The sequence below is a fragment of the Callithrix jacchus genome, chromosome 7 (assembly GCF_049354715.1).
Source record: "Callithrix jacchus isolate 240 chromosome 7, calJac240_pri, whole genome shotgun sequence".
Lineage (NCBI taxonomy): Eukaryota > Metazoa > Chordata > Mammalia > Primates > Cebidae > Callithrix > Callithrix jacchus.
The window spans coordinates 9,136,794-9,153,145 of record NC_133508.1 but is presented as its reverse complement, the minus strand read 5'-3'; the positions used below and the strand labels follow the sequence as shown (position 1 = coordinate 9,153,145).

Below are 16,352 nucleotides of genomic sequence, written 5' to 3'. Positions count from 1 at the left end.
ATTCATAATTCTGCTCTTTATTTTCTTTTTATGGTTCTGGGAATTGTATAAGGTTTAGCTTCCACAAAACCTGATGCAGTTCCACATGAGAGAAGTCAATATTTTCCTCGAGAATTTGTTTTTGTCCTTGCTCTGTATCCTGTATCTCTTCCAGCTTTCCCACTGCATACTTTCCTGAATTCCTTCCTTCCTTCCTCCTCCTCTCTCCCTTTCTTGCCTTTTCCCATCTTAAGGAGTCTAGTAATCCATATTTTCAGAACAGCTGCAGCAATCAAAGTTGGAAAATCTCCTTTTGCAAACAATGGCACACTCATAACATAGTAAATATTTATCTTCTTTCTTCCAGCTTTATGAAAACCCCTATAGTTTTAGGGGATCTCCCCACCAGTGAGTCTTTGTAGGACTCAGGACCCCCATCCCACTGCTTAGAAACCAAAGGGGCAGTTATTTTCTCCTTCTTCCCCAAAGTCAATGTAATATGGCCATGTGATCTGTGCTAGGCCTTTGAATGCTTGAAGCCAGTATTTTTAAATTTAATTTTGAAGAAGTGACACAAGCCCCAGAGACAGTGGATGTTTGCTCAGGAAGGTGATGCAGGTCACACTGGTGGGATGGAGTGCCGGGGCTGACAACCTCCAGCCTGGCAGACAGGCCCTCCGTGGCCTCTTCCATGTTCCCGAAGCCTGGCTGCCTCTGAGTCCTCACTGAGTTCCCCAGCTTCATTCTCCACACTTCTTATAATTACTGTAAACTGTTAATATTCATCCAACAAATTCCTTTTCTGCTTATGGCAATGAGATTTTGATTCTTTTGCTTCTATCTGAGAACCTGCCCACTACACTGTTTTGACGTCTTGGAGAACTTTTCTTCTAATCCCTCTCATTCTGTGGAAGGACAAACAGGCTGCTGCATGAGTTGGTAGAAACTACCCCACTTTTCAGAACTTAGCCTGGACCTGAGGATCTCACGAGTTCAAATCACAAGTTCAAAACTAAAGATTCTGAAACAGAATCTAGGAGGCAAATAAATCTCTAAGAATGAACAATTTCTAGAATGAGTGAGCTTTAGTTTTATAAAACAGATCATGTTTACTGTGAATATTGTGTGGAATCTTAACTTTCTCATTCTAGACAGATATTTCCAGTCATTTGTACAAGTGCACAATGCCGCTGAACAGAAATGCTGATCGCTCGCAACGCGGCAAGCAGCCGAAGTTACGTGTTCCCTCACGTCTTCTTCAGCATGTCCTGACTCCTTCTGCCCCATCAATTGATCGTCCCCTACTTCCTAGGATCTGAGAGATGTTTAGAATCAGAATCGGCAGAACTAGAATCTGAGAAGTCACAGAATCAGAAAAGTTGGAAACTGATTAGATTTGGGGACGAAAACAAAGGCATAAAGGATGACACTGATTTTTCAATATTGAGAAGCAGATGAATTATTAATCACAAACACCCCCCCGCATATACACAGTCATACATAGATGCATCACACTTGCATACATGCATGTACACATACAAACATGCACACGCACCTCCATGTGTATACACAGTCATCATGCTCATATACACATACATGCACACACACATAGGTGCACATTCATACACACATGATCACACACACACTCATACACACATGTCCCCACACATACATGTATACACATAAACATGCACATGCATGCACACACATGTAAGCACTCATGCTCATATATACATACACGCACATGGGTGCACACTCATACACACATGCTCACACACATACACACTCATACATGCATGTACCACACCCACATGCATGCACGCACACACATAAACATACACATGCACACACACTTATGTACACACTCATGCTCATATACACCCACGCATGCACACACACTTGGGTGCACACTCAAACACGCACATACACACCACCAAAGCAAGAAAAGCACACAAGATTCTTTTAAAGGGAGTACACATTAAGGGGAACAACCGTTCATACACTTAGAGATGGAGAAGGAAACATGAAACTGGGTAGCAGGGACAGCTGATAAGTGGTCAGGATGGACAGAAGAAGAAAACCCAAAGAATCAGAAAAGTTGCAGGCTGTAAATGCTAAGAGAAGTGCATGTTCTGAGAACTGGAGGCCAGCAGGGTCAGCCTGGTGCAGGCCAAGGAGCAGAAGGACTCAACACAGGAGAATAGACGGAGAGACCAAGGTAGCATGATGACCTTGGCAAGAAATGTCTCTCTGGTGTAGATAAAGAAGAAGATCAGGGTTAGTAAAGAAATAGGCAGGGGGTGGGAATGAGAAGGATCAAAATGTAAATGATCACTCCTTCCAGGAAATCTGCCATTGCAAGAGTAGTGGGAGATGATGGATTCAATCAGAGACACATGGCTGGAGATTAAATGTCATCTGCCTCTGTAAAAAGTGGAGTCCGCCATTTTGTTGGAATAGGACTAAATATTCTCATTTAACAAGAAGAAAAAGTAGAAAACAGAATGAGCCTGCCTGTTTACCTCACCCAGGGCACAGTAATTTCGGTGCTGTTTCAGAATGCATTTTAATAATGGGTTACCACGATGAGATTCCACCCCGCACCCACTAGGATGGCTATGATTTTTTTTCTTAACAAACATTACAAATATTGGTGAAAATGTGGAAAAACTGGAACCCTCACACATTGCTAATGGGAAAGGAATATGGTGGAACCACAATTTACACTGTGAAAAACTGGTTGTTGATTTCTCAGAAAGTTAAAAGTAGGAGTACCCTATGATGAAGCAATTCCACCCTTAGGTATATATCCCCAAAACTAAAAACAGGCGCTCAAACGAAGACTTGAGTATGCATAATCATAGTGACATTATTCATAATAGCAAAAAGGTAGAAACAAACCAAATACCCATCAACGACTGAGTGGATAAACCCGAAGCCCACCCAGACAGTGGGATATGATTTAGGCATTGAAAGGAGGAAAACACTCGGTGGCTCGCGCCTGTAATCCCAGCACTTTGGGAGGCTGAGGCGGGTGGATCACAAGGTGAAGAGATCGAGACCATCCTGGTCAACATGGTGAAACCCCGTCTCTACTAAAAATACAAAAAATTAGCTGGACATGGTGGCGCGTGCCTGTAATCCCAGCTACTCAGGAGGCTGAGGCAGGAGAATTGCCTGATCCCAGGAGGCGGAGGTTGCGGTAAACCGAGATTGCGCCATTGCACTCCAGCCTGGGTAACAAGAGCGAAACTCCGTCTCAAAAAAAAAAAAAAAAAAAAAAGAAAGAAAAAGAAAGGAGGAAAACACTAACACATGCTCCCACGCGGAGGAATCTGGGAAATGCCATCCTAAGTGAATGAAGCCAAGACCCTGAACCACACACTGTCTGACTCCATTGAGATGAAATTGCCGGAATAGGCAAATCCACACAGACAGAAAGCAAACTGAGTGAGAGTTGCCAGGGTCTGCAGGGAAGAGAGAATGGGGAATGACACCTTAATGGGTGTGGGGCTTCCTTCTGGAGTGATAAAAACATTCGGGAACCAGATAGTGATGACATTCGTGGGGCACTGTGCTTGCACTAAATGCCACTGAGTTGTTCAATTTAAACGGTTAAGATAGTAAATTTTATATAAATTTTAATAAGATAAAAATCAATTGACTGCTTTTAAGAATTACTTGACCATTTATGTCTCTACATTATAAAGCAAGGAATATATTTCTTTTAATAGGGCTCAAAACTAAAGATTCTGAAACAGTCTCTAGATAACCTTGTAACTGCTGCTTAGACTAAGAGATGGTAATCTGACAAATTTCTAAAATACACACAACTTTTAAATTGCTTTTTAAAGAATTATTATATAGTTGGTAAGCTTCTATTTGGAAACAAGGAGATAATGAATTCTTAAAATCAAAAGAGCAAGATTCTACAGATTTTTTTTTCTGTGAGAATCAGAGGCTAAAACACTTTTATTAGAGAATCAATGAAGCCATGTGCCTCAAATATTATATTTCAAATGTAAAGTGTATGATTGATTGTCCAAGCCGATAATCAGGACCAGCCCTCTCTTGTTTTCCTTGTGTATAATTTGTATCCTATTATTTTGAAGAAAGACTCGAGGCGACACATGCTATCCTCCTGTGTCTACTGAGCTACAATCTTCTAGCTGTGCGATTTCAGGAGCATTAAAAGGGTTCTCTCTTAAAACACAGGCTCACAGGCCTGAACTCCCACTCTTAGAATATGACTTGATTTCTCCTTTCTTCCCGCATCCTCTGATAAAATGCAACTAACGACTCCTGGAGACGGCAGAGCATTCGGGCTCAGGCCAGCTGCCTCTGCAGCGTCTGAGCTTGTAACAAGAGTGGGCGTCTGCGTGGAAACCTCAGCACCTTCTCACCTTCTCAGTGCATTTCTTCCACAGCTGATCTGGGCCAGCCTGAGTTTCCCTTTCTCACAGAGGAGGCAAACCTGTCACTCAACTTCCAGTGTGAGAGTCTGAACACCCAAAAGCTTTAAGAATGACAGGTTTGTTTGTTTGTTTCTGTTTTTTCCTTAAAGCTCAAGGCTACCATGTTTATTTCTGGCTTTGGTTTTCTTTCCTGCTCTCCCTTGAGAAAAGCACCCTGTGAGTGACCCACGGAACTCTCCTTTGAGACAGATCCATTTTGTTTGGGGAAGTGGCATGGGAGGCAGAGTTGAAGCTGCTGCAGTTTTGTATTTCAACAAATCATTCGAGCTATCCAGGCTCAGAGCCAGGGAATATGGAGCCTATAACATAGTATGCGGCTGACGCAAGTCACCCGCATAACTCAGACGAGAGCCCCACACCCCAGGGCTGTACCGCGCCACTTCTGTGGAAAACATTCTCCAGAGCTCTTTGGAGCAGGATGACTCACATCAGGGGTATTTTTAGGAATCTGTGAACTTGCATTTAGCTTAGAGATGCAAGATTCATCCAGAGGAGCTCTGAGCCGTTACACACGGGCTGTTTCGAATGTTATAACGGAACCACAGTCTCTTGGTCTACGACTGAGTCATCCTCTAGTTAAGCAGAAGAAGAAAACAGAAAATCACTGTTGCTACAACAGGCCATTTGATAACATGCTAAGGAAATTGCTGCCAGCAGCAGCCCCATGTATATTTTTACAGAAGAGCACCTGCTTGCTCCCAGCTCATTTTGCAATACTTGGTTAAATTTTGCGAAGTCACTCCTGGAAATGTTTAGGATTGCATAGAAATATCAGCACTGAAATTCGAGGCGGGTGTAGTCAAATACGTTGAAACGCTGCTGTGAGCGAGGTCGGCCACAGACAGTGCTCATTTATGTGCAGTTCGCCTATCAAACCACTGGAGAGAGGAGCAAATTGGAACAGCAGGTGCTGCCTGTGGAAGGTTAAAGCAGGACACGACAGTTTTCCCCTGGAAGATGGGGGCCTCCCAGAGACGTGTGTGTATATTTGTGTGTGTTACGTATGCATCCGTGTTGTAGGTGTTTAGGTGTGTGTTTTGGGTTATTGTCTGTATGTATGTGCATTTGTGGTGTGGGCGTGTGTGTTTGCATGTGTGTAGTTAAGTTACTAAATAATCAATTCCAGGTAAGTACAAATCAGTCCACCCATCAACCAGCTGTGAGCAGAGCTTTCAAGGCTGAAAAATGGAATCTTTGCTTCAGTGTCGGGAAAAGAAAATTCTGCTATCAAATGTCCAGAAAATAATAATTAGTATTATTTGGGCTTTTGGCAAGAACGTCTCATCTTCCAGTAATGATCAAAACCCAAGCAAATCTAATAACATATAAATGTCAAAAAGAAAAAAGGGAAAAAGAAAGGTTTTAGTCAACTTAAATATCGTATTTCTTTCACAGCTGAAGTTTTCCTCATACATGTTTGCGTTTTTTTCCTGCCTACTATTTAGGTCATTATCCCTGTTAGTTTGCCCGAATGTACAGTTTTCTCACTGACTCTCCCTCGCCAGAACGTGGAAGTCTGTGTTGATCGTTGCACTACCCGGGTTGACCAGGGTTTAACGCAAATTCATGAACTTAAGAGGGGATTCTTCTCCCAGTGGAGCCACGATGGCTCAGAGCGCTCCCAGTTGCCCCTCATTTCCCAAACTTTCCCCCTTTCACTTCAGGATTATTAAAACAGATGGTGCCTTTCCAGTCCAGCAGGGAGCTACAAAAACCAATTTTAGAGAGTAAATTGGAAAGTTGATGTTTCCTTTTAAACAAACAAAGGGTAGCTGAATTATCTCAGCCAAGAAAGAAAACCAGATCTCAAATTTGAACCTAAATTCAAACTACTATAGAGCAGTCTCTCTCTGAAAAACAAAGAAGAAAACATTCCATAGGACTCTTCCGGCGAAAACTTTGATCAAAGCTTTCATGTGTCTGTCAGGGTGAAAAGAAGAAATAGCAGTGTCTTTTGACAGCATTTTTGGTCTGGCCAAAAATAAGGAAGTATCAGATAATCCAGGCAAAATCTTGTTTCCATGTAATTTCCAGTTATCTTTTCAGACTCAAAAACATTTGGCGAAGAAGCAGCTGGAAGCTGGAGCCAGAGTTGAGTCCCACATGGTCAGTAGTTAAGAACTGTTCATTAGTAAAGTGAATTCTCCAAGCAATATTTCGATGTTCAAGTTACAGTCAGATGCTCACATGTAAATGTAAACACAATAAGAATAAGATAAAATTTCAGAATATTTACTCTTAATTTTAATATGTGTTATTTTCTTTTGTTTTCTTTTCTCCTCTTTTTTCTTTTTTTCTTTCTTTTTTTTTTTTTTTTTTTGAGATGAAGTTTTGCTTTTGTTGCCCAGGCAAGAGTGAAAGGCAGGATCTCGGCTCACTGCAATCTCCACCTCCCTGGGTTCAAGTGATTCTCCTGCCTCAGCCTCCCAAGTAGCTGAGGTTACAGGCACTCACCACCATGCCCAGCTAGTTTTTGCATTTTTAGTAGAGTCAAGGTTTCACCATGTTGGCCAGGCTGGTCTCGAACTCCTGGCCTCCAGTGATCCACCTGCCGCAGCCTCCCAAAGTGCTGGGATTATAGACGTGAGCAACTGTGCCCAGCCATAGGTGTTATTTTCAAACTGCCAATATGCTTAATTTAGTCACTAGCTCTAAGACTCAAAATTCCTATTAAATCTATATTTCTGGAGAGAGAGAGTATAATGTGTGTATGCGTCTGTGTATATACATACGCACACATACGGAAGGTATTTTCCCTACTGTAAGAATGATCAGTGTTTGATATTTACATTTTTCTCCCAGTTACTGCTTTTCAGCTCATAATTACAGAAAACATATATATTTACATATGTGAGTAAATATATATGTAAAATATATACATTTATATATTATACATAATATGTATATTTATCTTATACATAAAATATAGCATTCAATGTGATAGGTTGGTTTTGTATATAAATGAAAGCTGAGAGGCGAGGCGGGTGGATCACAAGGTCAAGAGATTGAGACCATCCTGGTCAACATGGTGAAACCCCGTCTCTACTAAAAATACAAAAAATTAGCTGGGCGTGGTGGCACGTGCCTGTAATCCCAGCTACTCAGAAGGCTGAGGCAGGAGAATTGCCTGAACCCAGGAGGCGGAGGTTGGGGTGAGCCAAGATCACGCCATAGCACTCCAGCCTGGGTAACAAGAGCGAAACTCCGTCTCAAAACTAACTAACTAAATAAATAAAAGCATGCAAAGAAAAATCTTTAAATATAGTTGTCTAAGCTGATAATGCCTTAAGTGAAGAACAGCAGGAAGCTTACGGTTTGAAGTGTATTTGAACTCAATGATTCTCAGCCTCTGGAACATTCTTCCCCCTCCCACGTGCATGGACACACCTATCACAGAGTAATCAAGGACAAGAGCACACTTGTGTGGCTGGAGCTTTGTATAAAGTGAAAATGGTGAAGTCTATGAATTAAAGAGACTCCAAATTAAGTGACGGGATGGTTGGCGTCCAATGTGCCCCCCATGGCCTGTCCAGGACCCTTTGTTGTTCGTGGTGCAGAACCTGCTCAGAAACCGCCAATGTATAAATGAGTGAGTGAGAAACTCTTGGGCTTTGGAAATGTCCTCCCTCCTCTTCCCCAGGTCTGTTCTAGAGAAGGGAGGGTGAGAAAAGTAACTACAATCTGCTATACAGGTTTTTAAATCACCTGTGATTCTCCGGCTCCTTTATCATAATTTTCAGTGTTGGGGAAGATAGTCTTCTCGTCAAATTTGCTTTTCATTTACCAAAGTAAGAATATATTATACTGTTTCATAAAATCGCATTGTATCTTTCATAATGAGATCAAGCCACATTCCACACAAAGGAAGAGGGTCTTGGTGGTATTTGCATTTTGTTATAAACATAGACACCTCTTGGTTCATGTATTTGCTTCCAGGGACAGTCACCTTCACTCTTTATCAGGTAGACTATAGGTCCTCCAGCAGCCAGACCAGCATTCCGTGTTTTCAAGTAAGTGGCTCTTATTCAATTAAATGTCCCAGCATAATTCCATGAAAGCAAAGATGCTTTATTGGCTCTGAATTCATTAGAAGGGAGGAATTATCAATCTTCCTCCTCTAACATGTAACAAGGAAGCAAATAAGCAGTAAAATAAATTTCTAGAGGAGCATGAGCCTTTTGGATGTACACTTTATGTTTAGTATTTTCTCAGACACAGTAATGGGCTTCAGGGTGATGGGTACCTCAAAGCCTCAGAAATCATCACTGATGAACTTATCCATTTACCCAAAAACCACCTGGTCCCCAAAAAACTGTTGAAATAAAAGAAAATGTTTTAAAAATAAATATTTTTGAATCAATAAACAAATGGTACCAAATCCCCAGTGAATCTAATAGAATGTTAGCTATAAAATTTAATTTAGTTAACTGCATGATTTATTCTGGTAGATGGAGTTTAATGTTCTTTGTTTCCATACTAAAAAGTGTCCACAAAATATGACAATGTTATTCCAACATAATTAGTATTGAACACTTCCTGCTGACAATAAGTGGTCATTAACTTCATTTACTTCTTGTAGTCACGCTTTATACAGAATCAAAAGGCCATGTTATCTGCGTAAAGAAAAGTCCTTCTCTTCTCATTTCTTATGATTATAAACATCGTTGCTACAAGTTTTGTGAAGTGTTGAAAATGTAAGTAAGCTAAGAATGTGATTGTCTGTTCTCCACAGTAATCTCCTTCCAAAGAATCAAAGGTGTGTTAATTAAAATCATTTTCTGGCCGGGCGCGATGGCTCAAGCCTGTAATCCCAGCACTTTGGGAGGCCGAGGCGGGTGGATCACGAGGTCAAGAGATCGAGACCATCCTGGTCAACATGGTGAAACCCCGTCTCTACTAAAAATATAAAAAATTAGCTGGGCATGGTGGCGCGTGCCTGTAATCCCAGCTACTCAGGAGGCTGAGGCAGGAGAATTGCCTGAACCCAGGAGGCGGAGGTTGCGGTGAGCCGAGATTGCGCCATTGCACTCCAGCCTGGGTAACAAGAGCGAAACTCCGTCTCAAAAAAAATCATTTTCTGCAGCACATTTACTTTTGGTAACAGCTTTATTGAGATATAATTAAAACGTCAAAATCCCCCTTTTAAAAACATACAATGGTTTTACTCTATCCACAAGGGTGCACAACCAGCGCCACGATTAATTTAATAATATTTTTATCACTTAAAAACCCAGTATCTTTTAGCAGTTACCCTCCCATTTTTCTCCAATTCCAGCAGCCCTAGGCAACCACTAATTAGCTTGCTGACTCCAGCATATTTGCCTGTTCGGGACATTTCATATGAATGGAATCATAGGACATGTGGTCTTCTGTGTTGGACTTGTTAAATTTAATACAATATTTTAGAGGTTCATGCATGTTGTAGCATGCGTTCGTTTTTTGTTCTTTCTTATGGTTATGGTTTCTTATTGGAAAACAAGAAAATATACATGAGATAAATCCATATATGGAAGTATTTCTTATGAATAATACTTCACTATATGGATTTATGACATTATATTTGCGTATTCACCAGTGGACGCACACTTTGTTTGTATTTTTCCTTATTATTAACAATGCTGCTATGAACATTTTGCATGAGTTTTTGTGTAGACACGTGTTTTCATTTCTCTTGGCTACGTATCTAGGAGTGAAATTGCTGGGTCATATGGTACCTCCACATCTAAACTTTTGAGAAACAGCTGTTTTCCAAAGTTACTGCTCCATTCTACATTTCCGTCAGCAATACACAAGGATACTAACTGCTCCACATTGTCACCAACACTTGTTTTTATCTAATTGCTTCTTATTTTTTGCTCAAGAATGTGAATGTACTTAACACTGTGCACTTATAAATGTTCAAATTTATCTCATGTATATGATATTTTCTTGTTTTCCAATTCATTTTTTATTTCAACCGGTTTTTTAGGAAACAGGTGGTGTTTGGTTACGTGGATACGTTCTTTAGTGGTTATTTCCTAGATTTTGGCACACTCATCGCTCGAGCAGTGTACCGTGTGCCCAATGTGTAGTCTTTTATTTCTCACCCCCTCCCACCCTTTTTCCTGAGTCCCCAAGGTCCAATTCTTATGCTTTTGTTTCCTCATAGCTTATCTCCCCGTTATGAATGAGAACATACAGTGTTTGGTTTTCCATTCCTGGGTCACTTCACTTGGAATAATTGCCTCCAGCCCCATGCAGGTTGCTGTGAATGCCATTATTTTTTTCCTTTTTATAGCCGAGTAGTAGTCCATGGTGTGTACAACACACACACACACACACACACACACACACACACACACCAATCTTAATAGACATAATCCCTGAGGTTTTTTTTTTTTTTTTTTTTTTTGAGACGGAGTTTCGCTCTTGTTACCCAGGCTGGAGTGCAATGGCGCGATCTCGGCTCACTGCAACCTCCGCCTCCTGGGTTCAGGCAATTCTCCTGCATCAGCCTCCTGAGTAGCTGGGATTACAGGCACGCGCCACCATGCCCAGCTAATTTTTTGTATTTTTAGTAGAGACGGGGTTTCACCATGTTGACCAGGATGGTCTCGATCTCTTGACCTCGTGATCCACCCGCCTTGGCCTCCCAAAGTGCTGGGATTACAGGCTTGAGCCACTGCGCCCGGCCAATCCCTGAGGTTTTATATTTTTCCAAAACGTCTTGTGATTTGTGATTACTCACCTTCATAATTCCCAGAGAGCGAGATTGTGAATATTTAGGTGCAAATCGATGACTTGAAAACTGTTTTAGTTTCGTCACTAAGTTGCTCGGTCATCAAAGACCAATTTCACTTTTCTGGACTTTGCTTTTATCTGCAAGGAAAGTTTAAAATAGGGAAACTTCAAGTATTCATTTAGTTGTGACTATTGATGATATGTGACTATTCAAGACTGCAGTCGGCTGTGAGAGGGGTTAAGCCAAGGGCTTTAGCTTGGGACTGTCACAGATACTTCCCTGATTTCTAGTGCCAGACACCAGTACCTCATTTACCCTTCATTCTGGAAAAAAAATGGCAGAACCATATTTCTTAGAGTTTCTTGCAGCTAAATGGTACTGCGACATATATATCTATCCTACAAAATGAGAACTGAAGCGGTACCCACCGTTTTCAGGCATAAAACTCTGTTATGTACAATTCCCAACGCTCTCTTGTTCTTCATACCCTAATGCACAGGAGCATGGTGGCCTTGGAAGTGTTGAAGCTGGTGGAACCATGAGATGTAAGGACCTAGGTCTCTGAGTCACTTACTGAAAGAGAGCCATTCGCTGACTAGGAAGACCAATTTCTGCATATTCCCTGAACAATAAATAGACCTCTATCGCCTTGGAACGAGAAAGAGACTTCTTTGTTTTCTGAGCCATTGCACAGTTGAATGTATGCTGCTTGCAGCGGTTAGCCTTACCCTGGCTATTGCATTCTGTTTCCAAAAAACTGCATGGATTAGGCTTGACTCATTTCAAATGACTTCAAGTCAGTCAGTCAGGTAACAAGACATGTGGAAATCTACATATTTCACTCAGACAATGCTAAATAACTTGTTTGGCAATTTTAGTCTTCTTGGAGTTAATGGTCGAACATGAAATGGCTGACTTTTCTTACTACTTCCTGGTTTGGTTTCTCTATCTTAGTCTTGTGTTGTGAGGCTGTTATGTAACTACCGCATAAATTAGCTCTGAACATACATTCTTGTATTAATTTGTTCTATTAACATGTCCCCTTATTTCACTATCCCGAAAGCGGTCCCTTGGCCTTTGTCTTAGAGACAGCCTTACATTTGATTTGCATCCTTGCATTTCAGTGCCTTTGCATAGTCAGAGAAGAAATAAAATCAATTCAAGCTTTGGAGGTGCAGAGCATGTCATCCCAAAATACGCCACTTTGGCATAAGGATTCTTTGAGCTAAAGACAACTGAGAAGATGCTGATATAAGAAAAGCTTTTCAAACCCTCCCCATATGCCTAAGGCAGGACATCATTTGTGAAGGTGCCTCCCTTTCCTTCTACCCAGAAGGACAGGAGTCAGAAAATACTGGCCCCTTATCATCCTATAGGAGCCACAGAAGTCGACCTAACAAACCTTACTCACCAGCCCTTGCCTTGTTGGCTCATACGTTTACCTTATCCCAGTTTGCTGCTTTGGAAACTAAACGTCCTTTTTCTTTCTCTTGTCACCTCTGTAATAATTAATTGTTCTTTTGTTAAGATGCTATAGAAGCCCAGGTTCTAACCACCCTCTAGAGTGACTCATCGCTGGGTTTTCTTGTGTGTTTGTAGGATGTGGATGTTAGTAAGCTCCTGTTAATCTATATTTTATCGGTCTAATTTGCAGGGTCTCAGTCAGCGAACTTAAGATTGGTGGAGGAAAAAGACAATTTTTCCTGTGCTACCACATCTTCAGGAGGAGGCACGTTGTTCTGCCTACCACATACACCTACCCTATAAGGCTGAGTGGTTGTTTCTAATTCACGTCATCATCGACTTATCCTCCCAATAAATATTCAGTAAACACATGCTCTTTTTCAGACACTGTGCAGACTCTGGGCTTAGAGAACTGAGCAAGACAATGGACACCCTCTGGAGACCCAGAGACAAGAGGAAAACAAAGACCAGCTAAGAAACCACATCCAAAGGCCTGAGCATTCACAGGGACGATCTGGAGAGGACCTGGACATGCCTGATGCAAATCTTGGTGGACTATGTGGGATGAATTAGGTTCAGGCCCACAGGAAAGGATCAGAGTTCACAGCACAAAGACCCTGTTCCCTGCCAGGGTCTTAGCGCTATCAGGAAACACTCCCCAGAGTTTCCCACCCACAGAGCCTGATAAGTAGCTTTGCTAAACATCAAGAAACATCCCAGGGACTGAACTAAGAGGTTGGTGAGTAGAGAAATCTTGGGATTCTCCAAATTAAGATACCCCTTTCAAGAGGGAGAGACGGTATCAGGCTTCCAGGCTTTTGATAAATGTCTTGCAGATGGGTGATTATGAGATGGCTGTGCTCTCACTTTATAGACCTGCATTCCTGCCAAATGCATGCAGACTTGGATTCTCTAAAAGTCTGTTGAGGTTAACACTACCTCCTGCATAGATGCTTTTTAGAGCAACGTGACCACTGCAGGTTCTGAAGGTCAGCTGGCTCTGGGGGAGGGGTAAGATGTGCTTTGTGCCTATCACGAAGTGGTGCTCGGGAGGAAAAGAGCTGGAGGAAAAGCTGAGGAAAGGACAAGTTCGGATGGAGAGCATTTTTCTTTGCAACACTCCTTCCTTTCTCAGTGTGGCTGATGCCTCCTCATCGTCTCGCCTCTTCACTTTTCACAAAAGATTCTCAACTCCTTTCTTCTCTTATCTTTTTTTTTTTAATCCTGCCAGCTGTTTAGAGCAAGAAAAATATCTGGAAGAAACATTGCTTTTATAAGAAATGATCAGATTCCACTGTGATGCGGGCATCATGGCCACTGCAGAGTTCCATATCTCAGACCTCAGTAGCCCAGCACGGACGTCCATGTGGACTGGGTTGCCTCTGCCCAACCTTGGAGCGAAGGTTTCTCGTTTCTCCTCTCACTTCAGACCTGCTGCAGCACTCACACTTTCCCCCTACAATAATGCCAAAGAGAAAGGAAACCCCTTCAACTTGTGTCCTTGGCTGGGACTGAGATTTCTAGGAGGAGGTAGGGAGGATTGGAGACAAATGTGAATTCTCTCCAGATAAGTGGCTGATTGAGAAATATAAAAGGATGCTTCTTGGGTCTGGTACTTATGATACACCAGCACCCAGCTGTATTTGCTACATGTTTCTCCAGCCACTGTGATGTTTGCACTCCTAGGGAAACAATTAATACACGGACAAATTAGGAGCCACTGTTAGAAATGAAAATAGCCAAACTGTTCAGGAAGGGTTATAGGGCTCTCAGAAGGTGTTAGTCAGGGACGCTGTGCTTTTTACGTCTACTCTATAAACACATCCCATTTGCTTTGCTGCTGTACAAAAAGCAAGCCGTTTGTAAGCCTCCATTTTTTTCAACATTAGTATTCGCTATAAAGTCTCATTTACAGAGTGATTCTTAATCACAAAATCTAGTCAGAGATGTCAAAGAAAAGAGAGGGGAAACCCCCGTTAGCATGTTCCTATATTAATGGTTTACTAGCAAGTTACCGTAAATAAAACTAACTGCAACATATGCCACCAACTGTCCCTTTCTCTCACCTCCTTTCCCTCCTCCTTCTTGATTTTCACTTTTGTTTCTGAATACGTGAGGTTACACACGATTCATTGAAAGGACATTTACTCTCGAATCTGACGTTTTCCTGACCACGAGCCTGAAAAACACTTTGGCACCTGCACACCACCGTATTTTCATTGCTGAGTCATTTCCTCTGATAAGTTTCATCGGAAACGATAGAAAAGAGCATAAACACCATAACTGGTAAAGGTGTGATTTTCAGATCTTGTGGACAATGTCAATCTACACTGTATACATTTTCTAACCAAAACAACCTGTAACCTCCAACAGAACTGTTATGTTTAACAAGAGTTCTAAAGTCATTTAGCAGAAAGCACAATGGAAACAAAGGGAATCTGGATTCTTTTAAATGTGAAGCTGTCCAGGACAGGGAAATGTGCTTGAAGCTGGAAAATACATCTCAAATGTAATGCAGGCTACTGATTTACAACTGAAAATGTACTTTCTGTTGTTAGAGTGGACATGTCATTTAAAGTATAACCCTGACTCATGTGTATGAAACACAGCAGTACAGAACACAGCCTGCCTGGGGAACTGAGTCAGCTTTGCCAGGAGCATAAAACATTTACTTTTTTTTTTAACCTTTTTTTTAAATTGTACTTTAGGTTCTGGGGTACGTGTGCAGATCATACAGGGTTGTTGCATAGGTACATACATGGCAAGGTGGTTTGCTGCCTCCATCCCCCATCATCTATATCTGGCATTTCTCCCCACGTTATCCCTCCCCAATATCCCCACCCCCTGCTGTCCCTCCCCTAGCCCCCCCAACTGACCCCAGTGTGTGATGCTCCCCTCCCTGTGTCCAACATGTTCTCATTGTTCAACACCTGCCTATGAGTGAGAACATGCAGCGTTTGATTTTATGTTCTTGTGTCAGTTTGCTGAGAATGATGGTGTCCAGATTCATCCATGTCCCTACAAAGAACACGAACTCATCATTTTTTATGGCTGCATAGTATTCCATGGTGTTTATGTGCCACATTTTCCCTGTCCAGTCTATCGTTGATGGGCAATGGCAACAAAAACCAAAATAGACAAATGGGATGTAATTAAACTTCAGAGCTTCTGTACAGCAGAAGAAGTAACCATGAGAGCAAACCGGCAACCAACAGAATGGGAAACATTTTTTGCATAAAACATTTAATGGTCCATAAAACCTATCTCGGCTTTTCTCCCTTTCACCAAAAAACACAGGTGGGAATGACCAGCTCTATGTTATGACAAATTACTTGATGACTACCTCTTCTCCATCTCCTGCATGTCTGGTGCTGTGGGAGGCCCTGGCAGTGTAAGGGTGAATAAGGTACAAGGGACCTGCTGTCACTGAGCTGTTAGCTGAGAGAGTAGAGAGAACCTGAATTCAATCATTACAAAGCACCCCAAAAGATAAATCAACAGGTGGCACGGAGTCATGGCGCAGTGTGTGGAGTGTGAACGCAGGCTCTTCCCCTTCAGATACTGGTCCACATGGCAGGGGATGATGTTGAGCAGGATGCAGAAGTTTTTGAGCTTGAATTTCCCTAATTGTAAAACAGGAGAATTTCTAGTCACTCCCTGACAGCATTGAATGAGGAGTAAACGTATTAATACTTGTACATTGCACACACAGT

General features: G+C 41.8%; 1 long non-coding RNA gene across 1 annotated transcript in view; it reads right to left on the bottom strand.

Annotated features, from left to right (window-relative positions):
* Positions 1-15,626: 15,626 nt before the first annotated feature.
* Positions 15,627-16,352, bottom strand: part of LOC118155249 (uncharacterized) — a 52,230-nt gene continuing 51,504 nt past the window's right edge. The window contains exon 4 of the long non-coding RNA XR_004745475.3: positions 15,627-16,262. This is a non-coding gene — a long non-coding RNA (uncharacterized LOC118155249). The remainder of the gene's footprint in view (positions 16,263-16,352) is intronic.